Source organism: Ambystoma mexicanum, chromosome 6p, assembly GCF_040938575.1.
Source record: "Ambystoma mexicanum isolate Mex_15411 chromosome 6p, UKY_AmexF1_1, whole genome shotgun sequence".
Taxonomy (NCBI): domain Eukaryota; kingdom Metazoa; phylum Chordata; class Amphibia; order Caudata; family Ambystomatidae; genus Ambystoma; species Ambystoma mexicanum.
This window is the reverse complement of record NC_090935.1, coordinates 102,422,855-102,437,919: the sequence shown is the minus strand read 5'-3', so window position 1 is coordinate 102,437,919 and position 15,065 is coordinate 102,422,855. Positions and strand designations below refer to the sequence as shown.

Genomic DNA, 15,065 nt, shown 5'->3' with positions numbered 1-15,065 from the left:
AGTAAAACCGTGCACACAACCCTGCAGCCTACGTGCGTGGATTAAACCTCCCGCAGTACGCAGTGGCACCCAGTAACACGAATAACGCGTACGCGTGGGACACGCAGGCTACGATGACATCGAAAATGGGTGCGATACACAGGGGCACCCGCAGTGGGAAAAGGAGCGTTTGCGACTCACCGTCTGACTAGCGCGATGCAGAAAAACACGCGTAGCCAATACCCCCGCCAAAAGAAGAGATACGTCCTTGAGAGCTGTGAAGTAGATGGCGCGCGAAACAACTGGAAGCAGCAACACACGTCGGTCTCCACGAAAGGCACGTACAGCGAACTGCTGGGCCCGCTCACCTTTAACCCGTGCTGAGGGAAACGCACGCGTGCGTCACGTCACATGCGGACGTGCACTTTTTCACGTTTGATTACGCGCATTACACGTGGATGTGCAGTTTTTCACGCGCGCTTACGCGCATTACACGCGGACGTGCAGTTTTTCACGCGCGCACGCTTATGCATGGGCCCTTTCCTCCTATTACACGCGGACGTGCAGTTTTTCACGCGCGCTTACGCGCATTACATGCTGCGTGCAGATTTTTCACGTGCCTAATCACTCCGTATCAAGCTGGCCACGCGAAAACACACGGAAGACCACGCTCCTGCCCAGAAGGCCAATTCACTGGCCCCCAGTGCCCCAAGCAGCCTCCCACATGCCATCTGCTGCTGCCTGCCTGCCTGCCTGCTGCCACCGTGCCCTGCCATTTGGTGCCTGCACATCAGCCATCTGCAGGGGTCCAGTTGCTGTGTCCACCCCTGCTGGTACAGAAGACTCCCGACTCAAATGATATCGCTCCACAGCCCAGCCCCAGGACCCAGTTGCCCACCCACTCCTGCCCCTGGGGTTGCCATGTCGGGCACATCCACATCTGACACCAGTGGCAACCCCCGGCCATTGGGGCAGAGGGGCACCAGCTTCACTGCCACCGAAGTTGGTGTCCTGGTGGAGCAAGTCCTGGGGCAGTATGATGCCCTCTTCGGATCGTCCCGCGCCAACAGGGAAGGACGGGAGAGGACGCGGAGGGGGTGGCAACCCGCACCATCCAGAAGGTCAAGAAGCGCTGGGAGGACTTGAGGTCCAGGACCCTCATGAAGGCCCGGCGCCTCGTGGAGGGGGGCCGGGGCCGCATGAGTTCCATCCAGTTGAGGGTCCTGGAACGCGCACACCCAGCGCTCCACAGCCAGGTCCTTGAGAGGGAGACCCGTCTGGAGTTGAGCGGTAAGTGGCCAAGCATTGCTGTGTGAGACAGGGCATGTTGCAGTGTGCTGGTTGTCTGATACTTGCCTGCATGTGTGACATAGGCCATGTACGCATGTATGTGTGCAGGGACATCATGGTAATGCATGTGCGACCTGTAATGTGTGAACCGCATGGTTGTTGCATGTGTTTGAATGCGACATGGGGAGCCCTGTGCAGATTGCACACATGACAGCATGGCAGTCTCTGTTCCTGGACATGGGTGGGGGCGAGGGATGGGTGCTGATGCCAGATACATATGTGGTATCCATGTCTGTGTGCCTGACCTGCGTGTCTGTGACTTGTGAGTGCCATGGATGCATGACACATGTCTGTGACAATGTACTGATTCACTGATGCAGCCTAGTCATCCCTGTATGCACTGTGATTGGGGTGTACGGGGCCAGATGGATGTGACTGAGGTGAAGTGTGTGCATGTGATAGGCATGACCCCTGATGCATGTGAGTCCCATTACATTGTATGATTCGTGAGTCCATTGGACATGCATAGAAATGTCCATGGCACGCAGCATGACTGTCACTGTGTGTGTTTTGCCTGGACTGACACATGTGTTGTGGTGTGACATGATGGAAGTGTACTTTGACAGTGGCACTCATCTGCTATTGCTTCCTGTCTAGGGTACCATTGTACAGTACCCTGATGCTTGTGTTCTATGTCTCCCTCTACGCAGCGGCTAGTGAAGGAGAGGGTGTAGACGGCGCTGTGGAGCAAGGCGGCAGGGATGCCCCCACGGCTGCAGCGGAAGGGGTGGGTGAGCCCCCACAGGGGCCTGCTACGGCGGTAGATGGCGAGGTGCCATCCAGGTTGGTGGTTTCCACAGAGGAGGAGGAGGCCGCCACTGAGGCGCACATGTGGCCTGGTGGGGGCTGCCCCTGGTGGCTGGGGGGTGGGGGTGGGGGTGGTGGGAGACATGGGTTGGACATGGGTGGGGGCCTGCTGGCAGGTGCCCCACAGTGCTGGGGGGTGGGGGTGGTGGGGAACATGAGTTGGACATGGGTGGGGGCCTGCTGGCAGGTGCCCCACAGTGCTGGGGTGTGGGGGTGGTGGGAGACATGGGTGGGGGCCTGGTGGAGGCTGCCCCTGGTGACTGGGGGGTGGGGGTGGTGGGAGACATGGGTTGGACATGGGTGGGGGCCTGCTGGCAGGTGCCCCACAGTGCTGGGGGGTGGGGGTGGTGGGAGACATGAGTTGGACATGGGTGGGGGCCTGCTGGCAGGTGCCCCACAGTGCTGGGGGGTGGGGGTGGTGGGAGACATGGGTTGGACATGGGTGGGGGTCTGCTGGCAGGTGCCCCACAGTGCTGGGGTGTGGGGGTGGTGGGAGACATGGGTTGGACATGGGTGGGGGCCTGGTGGAGGCTGCCCCTGGTGACTGGGGGGGTAGGGGGGGTGGGAGACATGGGTGGGGGCCTGGTGGAGGCTGCCCCTGGTGACTGGGGGGTGGGGGTGGTGGGAGACATGGGTGGGGGCCTGGTGGAGGCTGCCCCTGGTGACTGGGGGGGTGGGGGTGCTGGGAGACATGGGTGGGGCCTGGTGGAGGCTGCCCCTGGTGACTGGGGGGTGGGGGTGGTGGGAGACATGGGTGGGGGTCTGGTGGAGGCTGCCCCTGGTGACTGGGGGGTGGGGGTGGTGGGAGACATGGGTGGGGGCCTGGTGGAGGCTGCCCCTGGTGACTGGGGGGTGGGGGTGGTGGGAGACATGGGTGGGGGCCTGGTGGAGGCTGCCCCTGGTGACTGGGGGAGTGGGGGTGCTGGGAGACATGGGTGGGGGCCTGGTGGAGGCTGCCCCTGGTGACTGGGGGGGTGGGGGTGGTGGGAGACATGGATGGGGGCCTGGTGGAGGCTGCCCCTGGTGACTGGGGGGTGGGGGTGGTGGGAGACATGGGTGGGGGCCTGGTGGAGGCTGCCCCTGGTGACTGGGGGGTGGGGGTGGTGGGAGACATGGGTGGGGGCCTGGTGGAGGCTGCCCCTGCACTGCTGGGGGGTGGGGGTGGTGGGAGACATGGGTGGGGGCCTGGTGGAGGCTGCCCCTGGTGGCTGGGGGGTGGGGGTGGTGGGAGACATGGGTGGGGGCCTGCTGGCAGGTGCCCCACAGTGCTGGGGGGTGGGGGTGGTGGGAGACATGAGTTGGACATGGGTGGGGGCCTGCTGGCAGGTGCCCCACAGTGCTGGGGGGTGGGGGTGGTGGGAGACATGGGTGGGGGCCTTGTGGAGGCTGCCCCTGGTGACTGGGGCGGTGGGGGTGCTGGGAGACATGGGTGGGGGCCTTGTGGAGGCTGCCCCTGGTGACTGGGGGGGTGGGGGTGGTGGGAGACATGGGTGGGGGCCTGGTGGAGGCTGCCCCTGGTGACTGGGGGGTGGGGGTGGTGGGAGACATGGGTGGGGGCCTGGTGGAGGCTGCCCCTGCACTGCTGGGGGGTGGGGGTGGTGGGAGACATGGGTGGGGGCCTGCTGGCAGCTGCCCCACAGTGCTGGGGGGTGGGGGTGGTGGGAGACATGGGTGGGGGCCTGGTGGAGGCTGCCCCTGCACTGCTGGGGGGTGGGGGTGGTGGGAGACATGGGTGGGGGCCTGGTGGAGGCTGCCCCTGGTGGCTGGGGGGTGGGGGTGGTGGGAGACATGGGTGGGGGCCTGCTGGCAGGTGCCCCACAGTGCTGGGGGGTGGGGGTGGTGGGAGACATGAGTTGGACATGGGTGGGGGCCTGGTGGAGGCTGCCCCTGGTGACTGGGGGGTGGGGGTGGTGGGAGACATGGGTGGGGGCCTGGTGGAGGCTGCCCCTGGTGACTGGGGGGTGGGGGTGGTGGGAGACATGGGTGGGGGCCTGGTGGAGGCTGTCCCTGCACTGCTGGGGGGTGGGGGTGGTGGGAGACATGGGTGGGGGCCTGGTGGAGGCTGCCCCTGGTGGCTGGGGGGTGGGGGTGGTGGGAGACATGGGTGGGGGCCATGCTGGCAGGTGCCCCACAGTGCTGGGGGGTGGGGGTGGTGGGAGACATGAGTTGGACATGGGTGGGGTTCTGCTGGCAGGTGCCCCACAGTGCTGGGGGGTGGGGGTGGTGGGAGACATGAGTTGGACATGGGTGGGGGCCTGCTGGCAGGTGCCCCACAGTGCTGGGGGGTGGGGGTGGTGGGAGACATGGGTTGGACATGGGTGGGGGCCTGCTGGCAGGTGCCCCACGGTGCTGGGGGGTGGGGGTGGTGGGGAACATGAGTTGGACATGGGTGGGGGCCTGCTGGCAGGTGCCCCACAGTGCTGGGGTGTGGGGGTGGTGGGAGACATGGGTGGGGGCCTGGTGGAGGCTGCCCCTGGTGACTGGGGGGGTGGGGGTGGTGGGAGACATGGGTGGGGGCCTGGTGGAGGCTGCCCCTGGTGACTGGGGGGGTGGGGGTGGTGGGAGACATGGGTGGGGGCCTGGTGGAGGCTGCCCCTGGTGACTGGGGGGTGGGGGTGGTGGGAGACATGGGTGGGGGCCTGGTGGAGGCTGCCCCTGCACTGCTGGGGGGTGGGGGTGGTGGGAGACATGGGTGGGGGCCTGGTGGAGGCTGCCCCTGGTGACTGGGGGGGTGGGGGTGCTGGGAGACATGAGTTGGACATGGGTGGGGGCCTGGTGGAGGCTGCCCCTGGTGACTGGGGGGTGGGGGTGGTGGGAGACATGAGTTGGACATGGGTGGGGGCCTGGTGGAGGCTGCCCCTGGTGACTGGGGGGTGGGTGTGGTGGGAGACATGGGTGGGGGCCTGGTGGAGGCTGCCCCTGGTGACTGGGGGGGTGGGGGTGGGGGTGGTGGGAGACATGGGTTGGGGCCTGGTGGAGGCTGCCCCTGGTGACTGGGGGGGTGGGGGTGGTGGGAGACATGGGTGGGGGCCTGGTGGAGGCTGCCCCTGGTGACTGGGGGGTGGGGGTGGTGGGAGACATGGGTGGGGGCCTGGTGGAGGCTGCCCCTGCACTGCTGAGGGGTGGGGGGGGTGGGAGACATGGGTGGGGGCCTTGTGGAGGCTGCCCCTGGTGACTGGGGGGGTGGGGGTGCTGGGAGACATGGGTGGGGGCCTGGTGGAGGCTGCCCCTGGTGACTGGGGGGTGGGGGTGGTGGGAGACATGGGTGGGGGCCTGGTGGAGGCTGCCCCTGCACTGCTGGGGGGTGGGGGTGGTGGGAGACATGGGTGGGGGCCTTGTGGAGGCTGCCCCTGGTGACTGGGGGGTGGGGGTGCTGGGAGACATGGGTGGGGGCCTTGTGGAGGCTGCTCCTGGTGACTGGGGGGTGGGGGTGGTGGGAGACATGGGTGGGGGCCTGGTGGAGGCTGCCCCTGGTGACTGGGGGGTGGGGGTGGTGGGAGACATGGGTAGGGGCCTGGTGGAGGCTGCCCCTGCACTGCTGGGGGGTGGGGGTGGTGGGAGACATGGGTGGGGGCCTGCTGGCAGGTGCCCCACAGTGCTGGGGGGTGGGGGTGGTGGGAGACATGGGTGGGGGCCTGGTGGAGGCTGCCCCTGCACTGCTGGGGGTGGGGGTGGTGGGAGACATGAGTTGGACATGGGTGGGGGCCTGCTGGCAGGTGCCCCACAGTGCTGGGGGGTGGGGGTGGTGGGAGACATGGGTGGGGGCCTGCTGGCAGGTGCCCCACAGTGCTGGGGGGTGGGGGTGGTGGGAGACATGAGTTGGACATGGGTGGGGGCCTGCTGGCAGGTGCCCCACAGTGCTGGGGGGTGGGGGTGGTGGGAGACATGAGTTGGACATGGGTGGGGGCCTGCTGGCAGGTGCCCCACAGTGCTGGGGGGTGGGGGTGGTGGGAGACATGGGTTGGACATGGGTGGGGGCCTGCTGGCAGGTGCCCCACAGTGCTGGGGTGTGGGGGTGGTGGGAGACATGGGTGGGGGCCTGGTGGAGGCTGCCCCTGGTGACTGGGGGGTGGGGGTGGTGGGAGACATGGGTGGGGGCCTGGTGGAGGCTGCCCCTGGTGACTGGGGGGTGGGGGTGGTGGGAGACATGGGTGGGGGCCTGGTGGAGGCTGCCCCTGCACTGCTGGGGGGTGGGGGTGGTGGGAGACATGGGTGGGGGCCTGGTGGAGGCTGCCCCTGGTGGCTGGGGGGTGGGGGTGGTGGGAGACATGGGTGGGGGCCTGCTGGCAGGTGCCCCACAGTGCTGGGGGGTGGGGGTGGTGGGAGACATGAGTTGGACATGGGTGGGGGCCTGCTGGCAGGTGCCCCACAGTGCTGGGGGGTGGGGGTGGTGGGAGACATGAGTTGGACATGGGTGGGGGCCTGCTGGCAGGTGCCCCACAGTGCTGGGGGGTGGGGGTGGTGGGAGACATGGGTTGGACATGGGTGGGGGCCTGCTGGCAGGTGCCCCACAGTGCTGGGGGGTGGGGGTGGTGGGAGACATGAGTTGGACATGGGTGGGGGCCTGCTGGAAGGTGCCCCACAGTGCTGGGGGTTGGGGGTGGTGGGGAACATGAGTTGGACATGGGTGGGGGCCTGCTGGCAGGTGCCCCACACTGCTGGGGGGTGGGGGTGCAAGGGGACATGTGGCTTGGCTGGGGGGCATGGCCATGGTGGATGGGCTGCCTGCGGGACATGACCAGGGGTGCAGGGTAGTCCCCTGTGGTGTGGGATGCCTGCAGAGGTCGTGGAGGGGGTAGAGGGAAGACCTGGGAGGACCCACACTGCCAATTCACGTCTTGAACTTCCCGCACACCCACGTAATACAGTACCCCACTCGCACAGGCCCTTTCGCGTGTGGAACCACCCGCGAGCCCCTGAAATCCACGCACCCCGCTCCCCCAGGCCCGATCGCGTGTGGAACTACCCGCGCACCCCTGAAAACCACGTACCCAGGCCAATCGCGTGTAGACTTTCTCGCGCACCCCTGAAATCCACGTACCCAGGCCAATCGCGTGTAGACTTTCTCGCGCACCCCTGAAATCCACGTACCCAGGCCAATCGCGTGTAGACTTTCTCGCGCACCCCTGAAATCCACGTACCCAGTCCAATCGCGTGTAGACTTTCTCGCGCACCCCTGGAATCCACGTACCCAGGCCAATCGCGTGGAGACTTTCTCGCGCACCCCTAAAATCCACGTACCCAGGCCAATCGCGTGTAGACTTTCTCGCGCACCCCTGAAATCCACGTACCCAGGCCAATCGTGTGTTGACTTTCTCGCGCACCCCTGAAATCCACGTACCCAGGCCAATCGCGTGTAGACTTTCTCGCGCACCCCTGAAATACACGTACCCAGGCCAATCGCGTGTAGACTTTCTCGCGCACCCCTGAAATCCACGTACCCAGGCCAATCGCGTGTAGACTTTCTCGCGCACCCCTGGAATCCACGTACCCAGGCAAATCGCGTGGAGACTTTCTCGCGCACCCCTAAAATCCACGTACCCAGGCCAATCGCGTGTTGACTTTCTCGCGCACCCCTGAAATACACGTACCCAGGCCAATCGCGTATGGAAACACCCGCACACCCCTGGAATACACGCTCCCAGCTCTGCGTTTGCTGCTGCCCTTTGCGCTGGGTTGGGGATTTTGATGGCTTTTCCCTGCGCGAGAGGCGTTCTTGGAGGCGTAACTGGCGCTGCTGCAGGGTCGCTGCGCCACTGTGCGCCACGGCTGGTTTTGGTGGCTGGAATCCATGAATACGCTGTGCGCGGAAATGGATTTTAGCGCACGCGGCTGGCGCAGGGATTCGCACGCGCACACTGTGCGCCAGCCGCGTGCGCCACTTGTGCGCTGGATTCTATGAATTACCGCCTAAGTGCCTACACCTGAACTTAATTGCCCCACCTGTTAGGCATAAAAGGCTGCAGCAGGACGGAGAAGGAGAATGGAGCTGGGGCAGGAACCAGAAGGCTGGCAATAGTAGCAGAAGGAGAGGAGCACAAGGCTGGCAGTCCATGAGGAAGTGTGTTCATTTAAGGGATGCAGGGGGAAAGAGGAAAGCAGCTTTCACATGCAAGTCCTGAGAGAGTCCTGTGTTCACAAACCCTGCTTTGTCATGGCTGCTGTAAGGAACTCACGGTGGCAACAGTAAATACAGACACAAGTGATCGCGATTTAAGGGTGTTATTTAAACAGTTTGCAGGTTGGAAAACTCCTAATCTAAACCTAAATCTAAGGTGGGAGCAAGCTTCATCCATCCAATGAAAAATATTTTTAGGATTATATATATGCCAAGTTAGTAAGTACAGCTAAACAATATATAGTATTGTAAAATGGCTGCTGCCAACATATATTGTGATGCTAACTAAGCCAACTCATGTTTTTCTGTTTTGTATTTTTTCTTTTATATATCTATGTAAAGTTTTACTGAAAAAATGTTATTGAAAAGTTAATGTAATCAGCTAGATCAATAACATAAAATACTATATAATACTTCAGAGAAACATCTGAAGTGACCTGGTGCTGTAGGGGAGGCCTGCTTGCTGCTGAGGCATTGGTACCTAGGACTCTACAAATACTCTCTGGCAACCTTCCTGGCTTGGAATAGTTAAAGAATGGCGTGCATTATTTAATGAGACCCTGCACACTGCCCCTGGTGCCCAGGATTTAAGATGCAGCAGTGGGCTCTGACCAGTTTTCAGCAGACTCGACCACTTTTGAGTCTTTTCGCTCTGCTTTAGGACAACAGAGTATCTACCAAAAAAGTAGACCAGGTCCTTTATTCCTATGATGCAGTCTCGTACGTAACGTAATATCATTAGTTGTAGGCATCCATTTTTTAAAACAAAATGTATATTTGATAAGTTAATCTAATATACAAGGGGCCTCATTTTGACCCAGGCGGTAATGGGTTAACGGCGCCATAAAAGGCTGCAGCGCTGTTAACCCATTAGCGGCTAATTACGAGGTCCCTTTGCGGAACCCGACCTTAACGGCTGGTGTAGACCAGCCGTTAAAGTAGGGACCCGCAAAGGGACCTTGGTGCTAATTACAGTGCCGCAATTTGTGGCACCGTACTTAGTGCCTTCCCCATTGAGCCCTATGGGGCAAATATGGGAATGGGGAAGGGCCATGGAGGAAGGGGGAATTACCGCCCCGCCAACCTTGTAATGGGGTGGTAATTCCCCCTTTCTCCATGGCGGAGTCGGTAACTTACCGGCATGGACCATGATGCTAATAGCACCATGGTCTTCCGCCAGGGTCGTAATGAGTCCATTTGAAAACAATAATTATTTTAATTTTTAAAATAATAAACTGTAGAGAAAGTATAAAATGCCGGAAACAAACAAATAATGTATGCTGTGAATATTTTCAAAAAAGGGAAATCACGACTTGATGTATAGATGGAGGAAAGAAGACTAATTCCACAGAAGAATAAAATCATCACTGTGTGAACAAAAGAGAAAATGGTGAGTGAATAGAGATCAGGCACCAAAAGAAACAGACTGGATGACTGGATACAACTCTTGCACTCCTAATAGAGTTTAAACCTAGTGTCACACTCATGTGTTCACCCTCGAAGACACACGTCTCAGTGTATTAACGTTAAATATGATCATTGGGATAAAGGGCCCAAATCTGGCCATAATCTCCTCTGGAATTAAGCATGGAGTGGTATTGATGGATCAATTGACATAATGCCTTAAATAGAAAAGGATTCCAACTCGAGTTTCAACTTGTAAATGCCTTGTCCGTCCATAAATCCCAGCCTTCTTCAGGGCCACAAAAACGCGTCTCGATGAAAGAAGACAAGTGGAGGTTTTCAAGAGGTTCCTGTAAGCAAATGACCAAAACACAAAGATCTGTTTAGTGCCATACTTTATGGCTTTCATGTGTAGACTAAATCTTCTTATATCCAAGAACACGTTTAACTTAACAGAGAGTAAAATCTCAAGGCTTTACCTTGTAGAATATACTTTTGGTATTCAAACAAAGTTCTCACATATTCAGAAAACCAAACAAAAACACCCCATCTGAGGTCTACTGCTCACGGGATGCCACTACTGAGTCTGAAAAAAAGACCTGCAGGTCAATTTATAAGGGACTGAACAACCCTGTTGACTATAAAATAAAAAAAATCAAGTCCCAGCTATGTACATTGCACATTATACACAGTGACAATGTGCACAACCAGACCAGATTGCAGCGCTGATGATGAGTGAAATGAAAAGAAACTTCCAATTCAGTGACTCTGTTCTGCGAGTGCCATACTGAAAACAACACATGCATGTCACGACTTGAGCCATGGTAAAAGGCAATTATAAGCATGCACTGTCCTGGTAGTACACGAACCTACTACGTGTGCAGCGAATCAGACCTATGTAGAAATCTGCACAGTAAAACGGTGAGAGTCGGACTGTACGTGGAAGGCATACACAACATATTGTGGCAGGCTATTAAAGAAATTAACTTCTCCTACCGGAATAGACATTAGAACAACAGAGTGTTCGTCTATGCCTTTTGAATATCTTTATGCCATTTTCAAGTCACCTGACCACAACTCGACCCATTGTTAGCAATTACCTCAAACCATTTTGATGTCGACTGAACCCATTTGGCAGCGCCGTCGCTGTATGGACTCCACCATTGGTAAACCCCTGACACTTCGTACTTGACACTGATCCAACCCAGTCAAAAGCAACTAAAAGCTTTGCCCAATGCTATCGAGCCCCCTCCCCCCATGCCTACCCTCTACCGAACAAGAGCAAAATGTACTTTTAGTAATACTGTCCCCTTTGCATGGTTTCAAGGGTCCTGCAGACATGTATGACCCCACTCCTTATGATGTATGCTTTGAAATGAAATATTGCTGCATGGACAATTGGCCAAACACCACTGTTTTCATACCTAAATGTCCCCTTACATCCACAATTCTGCATATTTTGTGTATTCTTCGTAGAGTCGTGGGCTGTTCGTTCGTGAAGTTTATAGTTTATATTTTTCAATTGATTATAGACCACTCTTTTTCTTTTATTGTTAAACCTTGTTGGGGCATTTTGATTATTTTGGGTACAATAGTAATTGTTTTGTTTTTATGTTTTCTTGCTTGCTCACGCCGCTCTTGACTAGTTTACCCTGTCTGTAGCCCATGCTACTGTGAAGGATGTGTATCGTTCATCGTCTGCCTGTTTATGATTGAGTTCACTGCTGGTTTAGTAGTATTGTCGGGCTGAGTAAGTGTTTAGGTATCAATAATCATCCCTGTACTCATGCAGATCAGGAGACATTTTGTCACAGTGCTTACATGTTGAATCATTGGGGCTATTTAAATACATTGGGCCTCATTACAAGTGTGGTGGTCCAGACATAAGGGTGCCGGAAGCAATGTACTGGCACACTTTCCGGACTGCTACATTACAAGTCTGCCTGCAGGGACCGTTGCATCCTCCAGTCTTTTTCGACTCCATGGGAATGGGGACTTACACTTTCCCCCGCCTGATATCCTGGGCCACCGGGACCCAGTGTAATGTCCCCGGTGGCACTTTGATATCAAGCGGCGGAAACAGTGTTATGAGTTCGGCAGCAGCCCGCTGGTAGCACCGGCGGATTGCCACCAAACTAGTAATGAAGCTCACTGTATTATCAGGCCTCTGTAATGCTGTCCCATTACATAAATTATAGGCAATGGTAATTCAAGATTTCCTGTACAGTGCTCACTGAAAGGGAGATGAATGGCTTTCACTTTAAACTTCAAATCAGTCTTTCAATAAGGATGCCAGTGATGTTTTGAGCAATGTACATTTCTCATAGGTAGGTAATCACTTAACCGCTGACATACTGGGATGTTCAAGGTATATGTAGTGACTGCTGTACTGCTGACCAAGTGCAGAGTATCTGTTCTTTTTTGTATATTATTGGCCCTAAAACTTTTCATGTGATTGTTCGTGCATTGTCGAATAAATAAAATTGTAGAATTTAAATGCTTACTCCTGATTGATGAAGTGTTCCCTAAGAATGCTGTTTTTTTATTCCAGCCTGTATTGGAATTAATTCTTCTTTTACCCTTCATGATGATTGCTTATAGTAAAAGTAGGATGTAAATAAAAAGGCAAATCATGTTATCTGCTCCCTATCACTTTTAAATTACATTTCCCAGTTGGAGCAGAACTACACTACTAACCTTTTAAGTCCAATCCACTTATTCAAAGGCCCCAGACAACGTCCAATTCATATACATGTGCCAACTAATCATGTGAATCTTCTTGTCTTTCAATAGGTGGTTGATGACCTGAAAAGCAACAACAGTGATTTTAACATTGATTCTGTGAAAATGTATTAAGCACTACAACAGTGCAAAGATTCATTGGTGGATAAAGTGATTTCTTCAGATCTCAGGCTGCAGTTCAAGAAGCTATTTGCCACTGCAGAGTACTTAGGAACTTGGATTTAAGCCATCTACTGAACATGAGGCCTACAGCTCAGAGATACAATAACTATATAGAGTCATGGATTAATCAGCTGAACATAAAGATGTATGTCAAACTGGCAGTGAAGGAAACGGTAGTCATTATTTAAGTACTGTAAGAAAAGCCAATTATTTAACATGCTATTCATGATGGAACACATTCAGTGATATTATTTGATCGTATATTGATTGGAAAGCAAATGTTTGGAAAGGGTTTTATAAAATCCCTGTGACTTCAAATGGGTAAAATGCAGTTTCTTTGCACTGAAGGTGCTAAATATTTGAGAAAGAACGAAAGGGCACATACACGTGAGAAACCTTATCAGTGTATTGAATGTGGGAAATCCTATTGTCAGAATAGACACCTTATTCTTCACCATACAGCACACACAGGTGAGAAGCCTCATCACTGCACTGAATGTGGGAAAAGCTTCATAACAAAGCAAACTCTTACTCATCACCAGAGAATACACACTGGAGAGAAACCCTATCAGTGCACTGAATGTGGGAAAAGCTTTAGTCGGAAAGGAACTTTAATTTACCACCAGAGAACACACACCGGAGAGAAACCTCATCAATGTTATGCATGTGGGAAATGCTTCAGCCAAAAGGGTAATCTTGTTCTTCACCAGAAAACACACACAGGTGAGAAGCCTCATCACTGCACTGAATGTGGGAAAAGCTTCCGCAACAAGAATAATCTTATTCATCACCAGAGAATACATACTGGAGAGAAACCTCATCAGTGCACTGAATGTGGGAAAAGCTTCCACAAGAAGAATAATCTTATTCATCACCAGAGAATACATACAGGAGAGAAACCTCATCAGTGCACTGAATGTGGTAAAAGCTTCCGCGAGAAGAACACTCTTATTCATCACCAAAGAATACATACTGGAGAAAAACCTCATCAGTGCACTGAATGTGAGAAAAGCTTCTTAGAGAAGAAATCTCTTATTCATCACCAGAGAATACATACTGGCGAGAAACCTTATCAGTGCACTGAATGTGGGAAATCCTATTGTCAGAATAGACACCTTATTCTTCACCAGACAGCACACACAGGTGAGAAGCCTCATCACTGCAATGAATGTGGGAAAAGCTTCATAACAAAGCAAACTCTTACTCGTCACCAGAGAATACATACTGGAGAGAAACCCTATCAGTGCACTGAATGTGGGAAAAGCTTTAGGCAAAAATGTCATCTTGTTCTTCACCAGAAAACACACACAGGTGAGAAGCCTCATCACTGCACTGAATGTGATAAAAACTTCTTACATAAGAAAAATCTTATTCATCACCAGAGAATTCACACTGGCGAGAAACCTCATCAGTGCACTGAATGTGGAAAAAGCTTCCGCGAGAAGAACACTCTTATTCATCACCAGAGAATACATACAGGAGAGAAACCTCATCAGTGCACTGAATGTGGGAAAAGCTTCAGCAAGAAGACAACTCTTAATATTCACCAGAGAATACATACAGGAGAGAAACCTCATCAGTGCACTGAATGTGGTAAAAGCTTCCGCGAGAAGAACACTCTTATACATCACCAGAGAATACATACAGGAGAGAATCCTCATCAGTGCACTGAATGTGGGAAAAGCTTCCTTGAGAAGAAATCTCTTATTCATCACCAGAGAATACATACTGGAGTGAAACCTCATCAGTGCACTGAATGTGGGAAAGGTTTCCTAGAGAAGAAATCTCTTTTTCATCACCAGAGAATACATACTGGTGAAAAACCTTATCAGTGCAATGAATGTGGGAAAAGCTTCAGTCTGAAAATACATCTTATACTTCACCATAGAATACACACAGGTGAGAAACCGCACCCGTGCACTGAATGTGGTAAAAGCTTCCTAGCGAAGCAAACTCTTATTCGTCACCAGAGAATACATACTGGAGAGAAACCGTATCAGTGCACTGAATGTGGGAAAAGCTTCAGTGTGAAAGGACATTTAATTTGCCACCAGAGAACACATACAGATGAAAGCCTTACAAATGTACAGAATGCAGAAAATGCTTTAGTCAGATAGGTCATCTTACTTTTCATCAGAAAACATACACATGGGAAAAACCACTTCAGTGCATTGAATGTGGGAAAAGCTTCAGTCTGAAAATACATCTTATACTTCACCAGAGAATACAGACAGGTGAGAAACCGCACTGTGCACTGAATGTGGTAAAAGCTTCCTAGCGAAGCAAACTCTTATTCGTCACCAGAGAATACATACTGGAGGGAAATCCTATCAGTGCATTGAATATGGGAAAAGCTTCAGTGTGAAAGGACATTTAATTTGCCTCCAGAGAACACATACAGGCGAGAAGCCTTACCAATGTACAGAATGCGGCAAATGCTTTAGTCAGAGAGGTAATCTTATTCGCCATCAGAAAACACACACAGGTGAGAAAAACAGCATCA

General features: G+C 54.4%; 1 pseudogene; it reads left to right on the top strand.

Moving 5' to 3' along the window:
- The window catches only part of LOC138511242 (zinc finger protein 585A-like), a 145,251-nt pseudogene that overhangs the window by 128,461 nt on the left and 1,725 nt on the right, over positions 1–15,065 (top strand).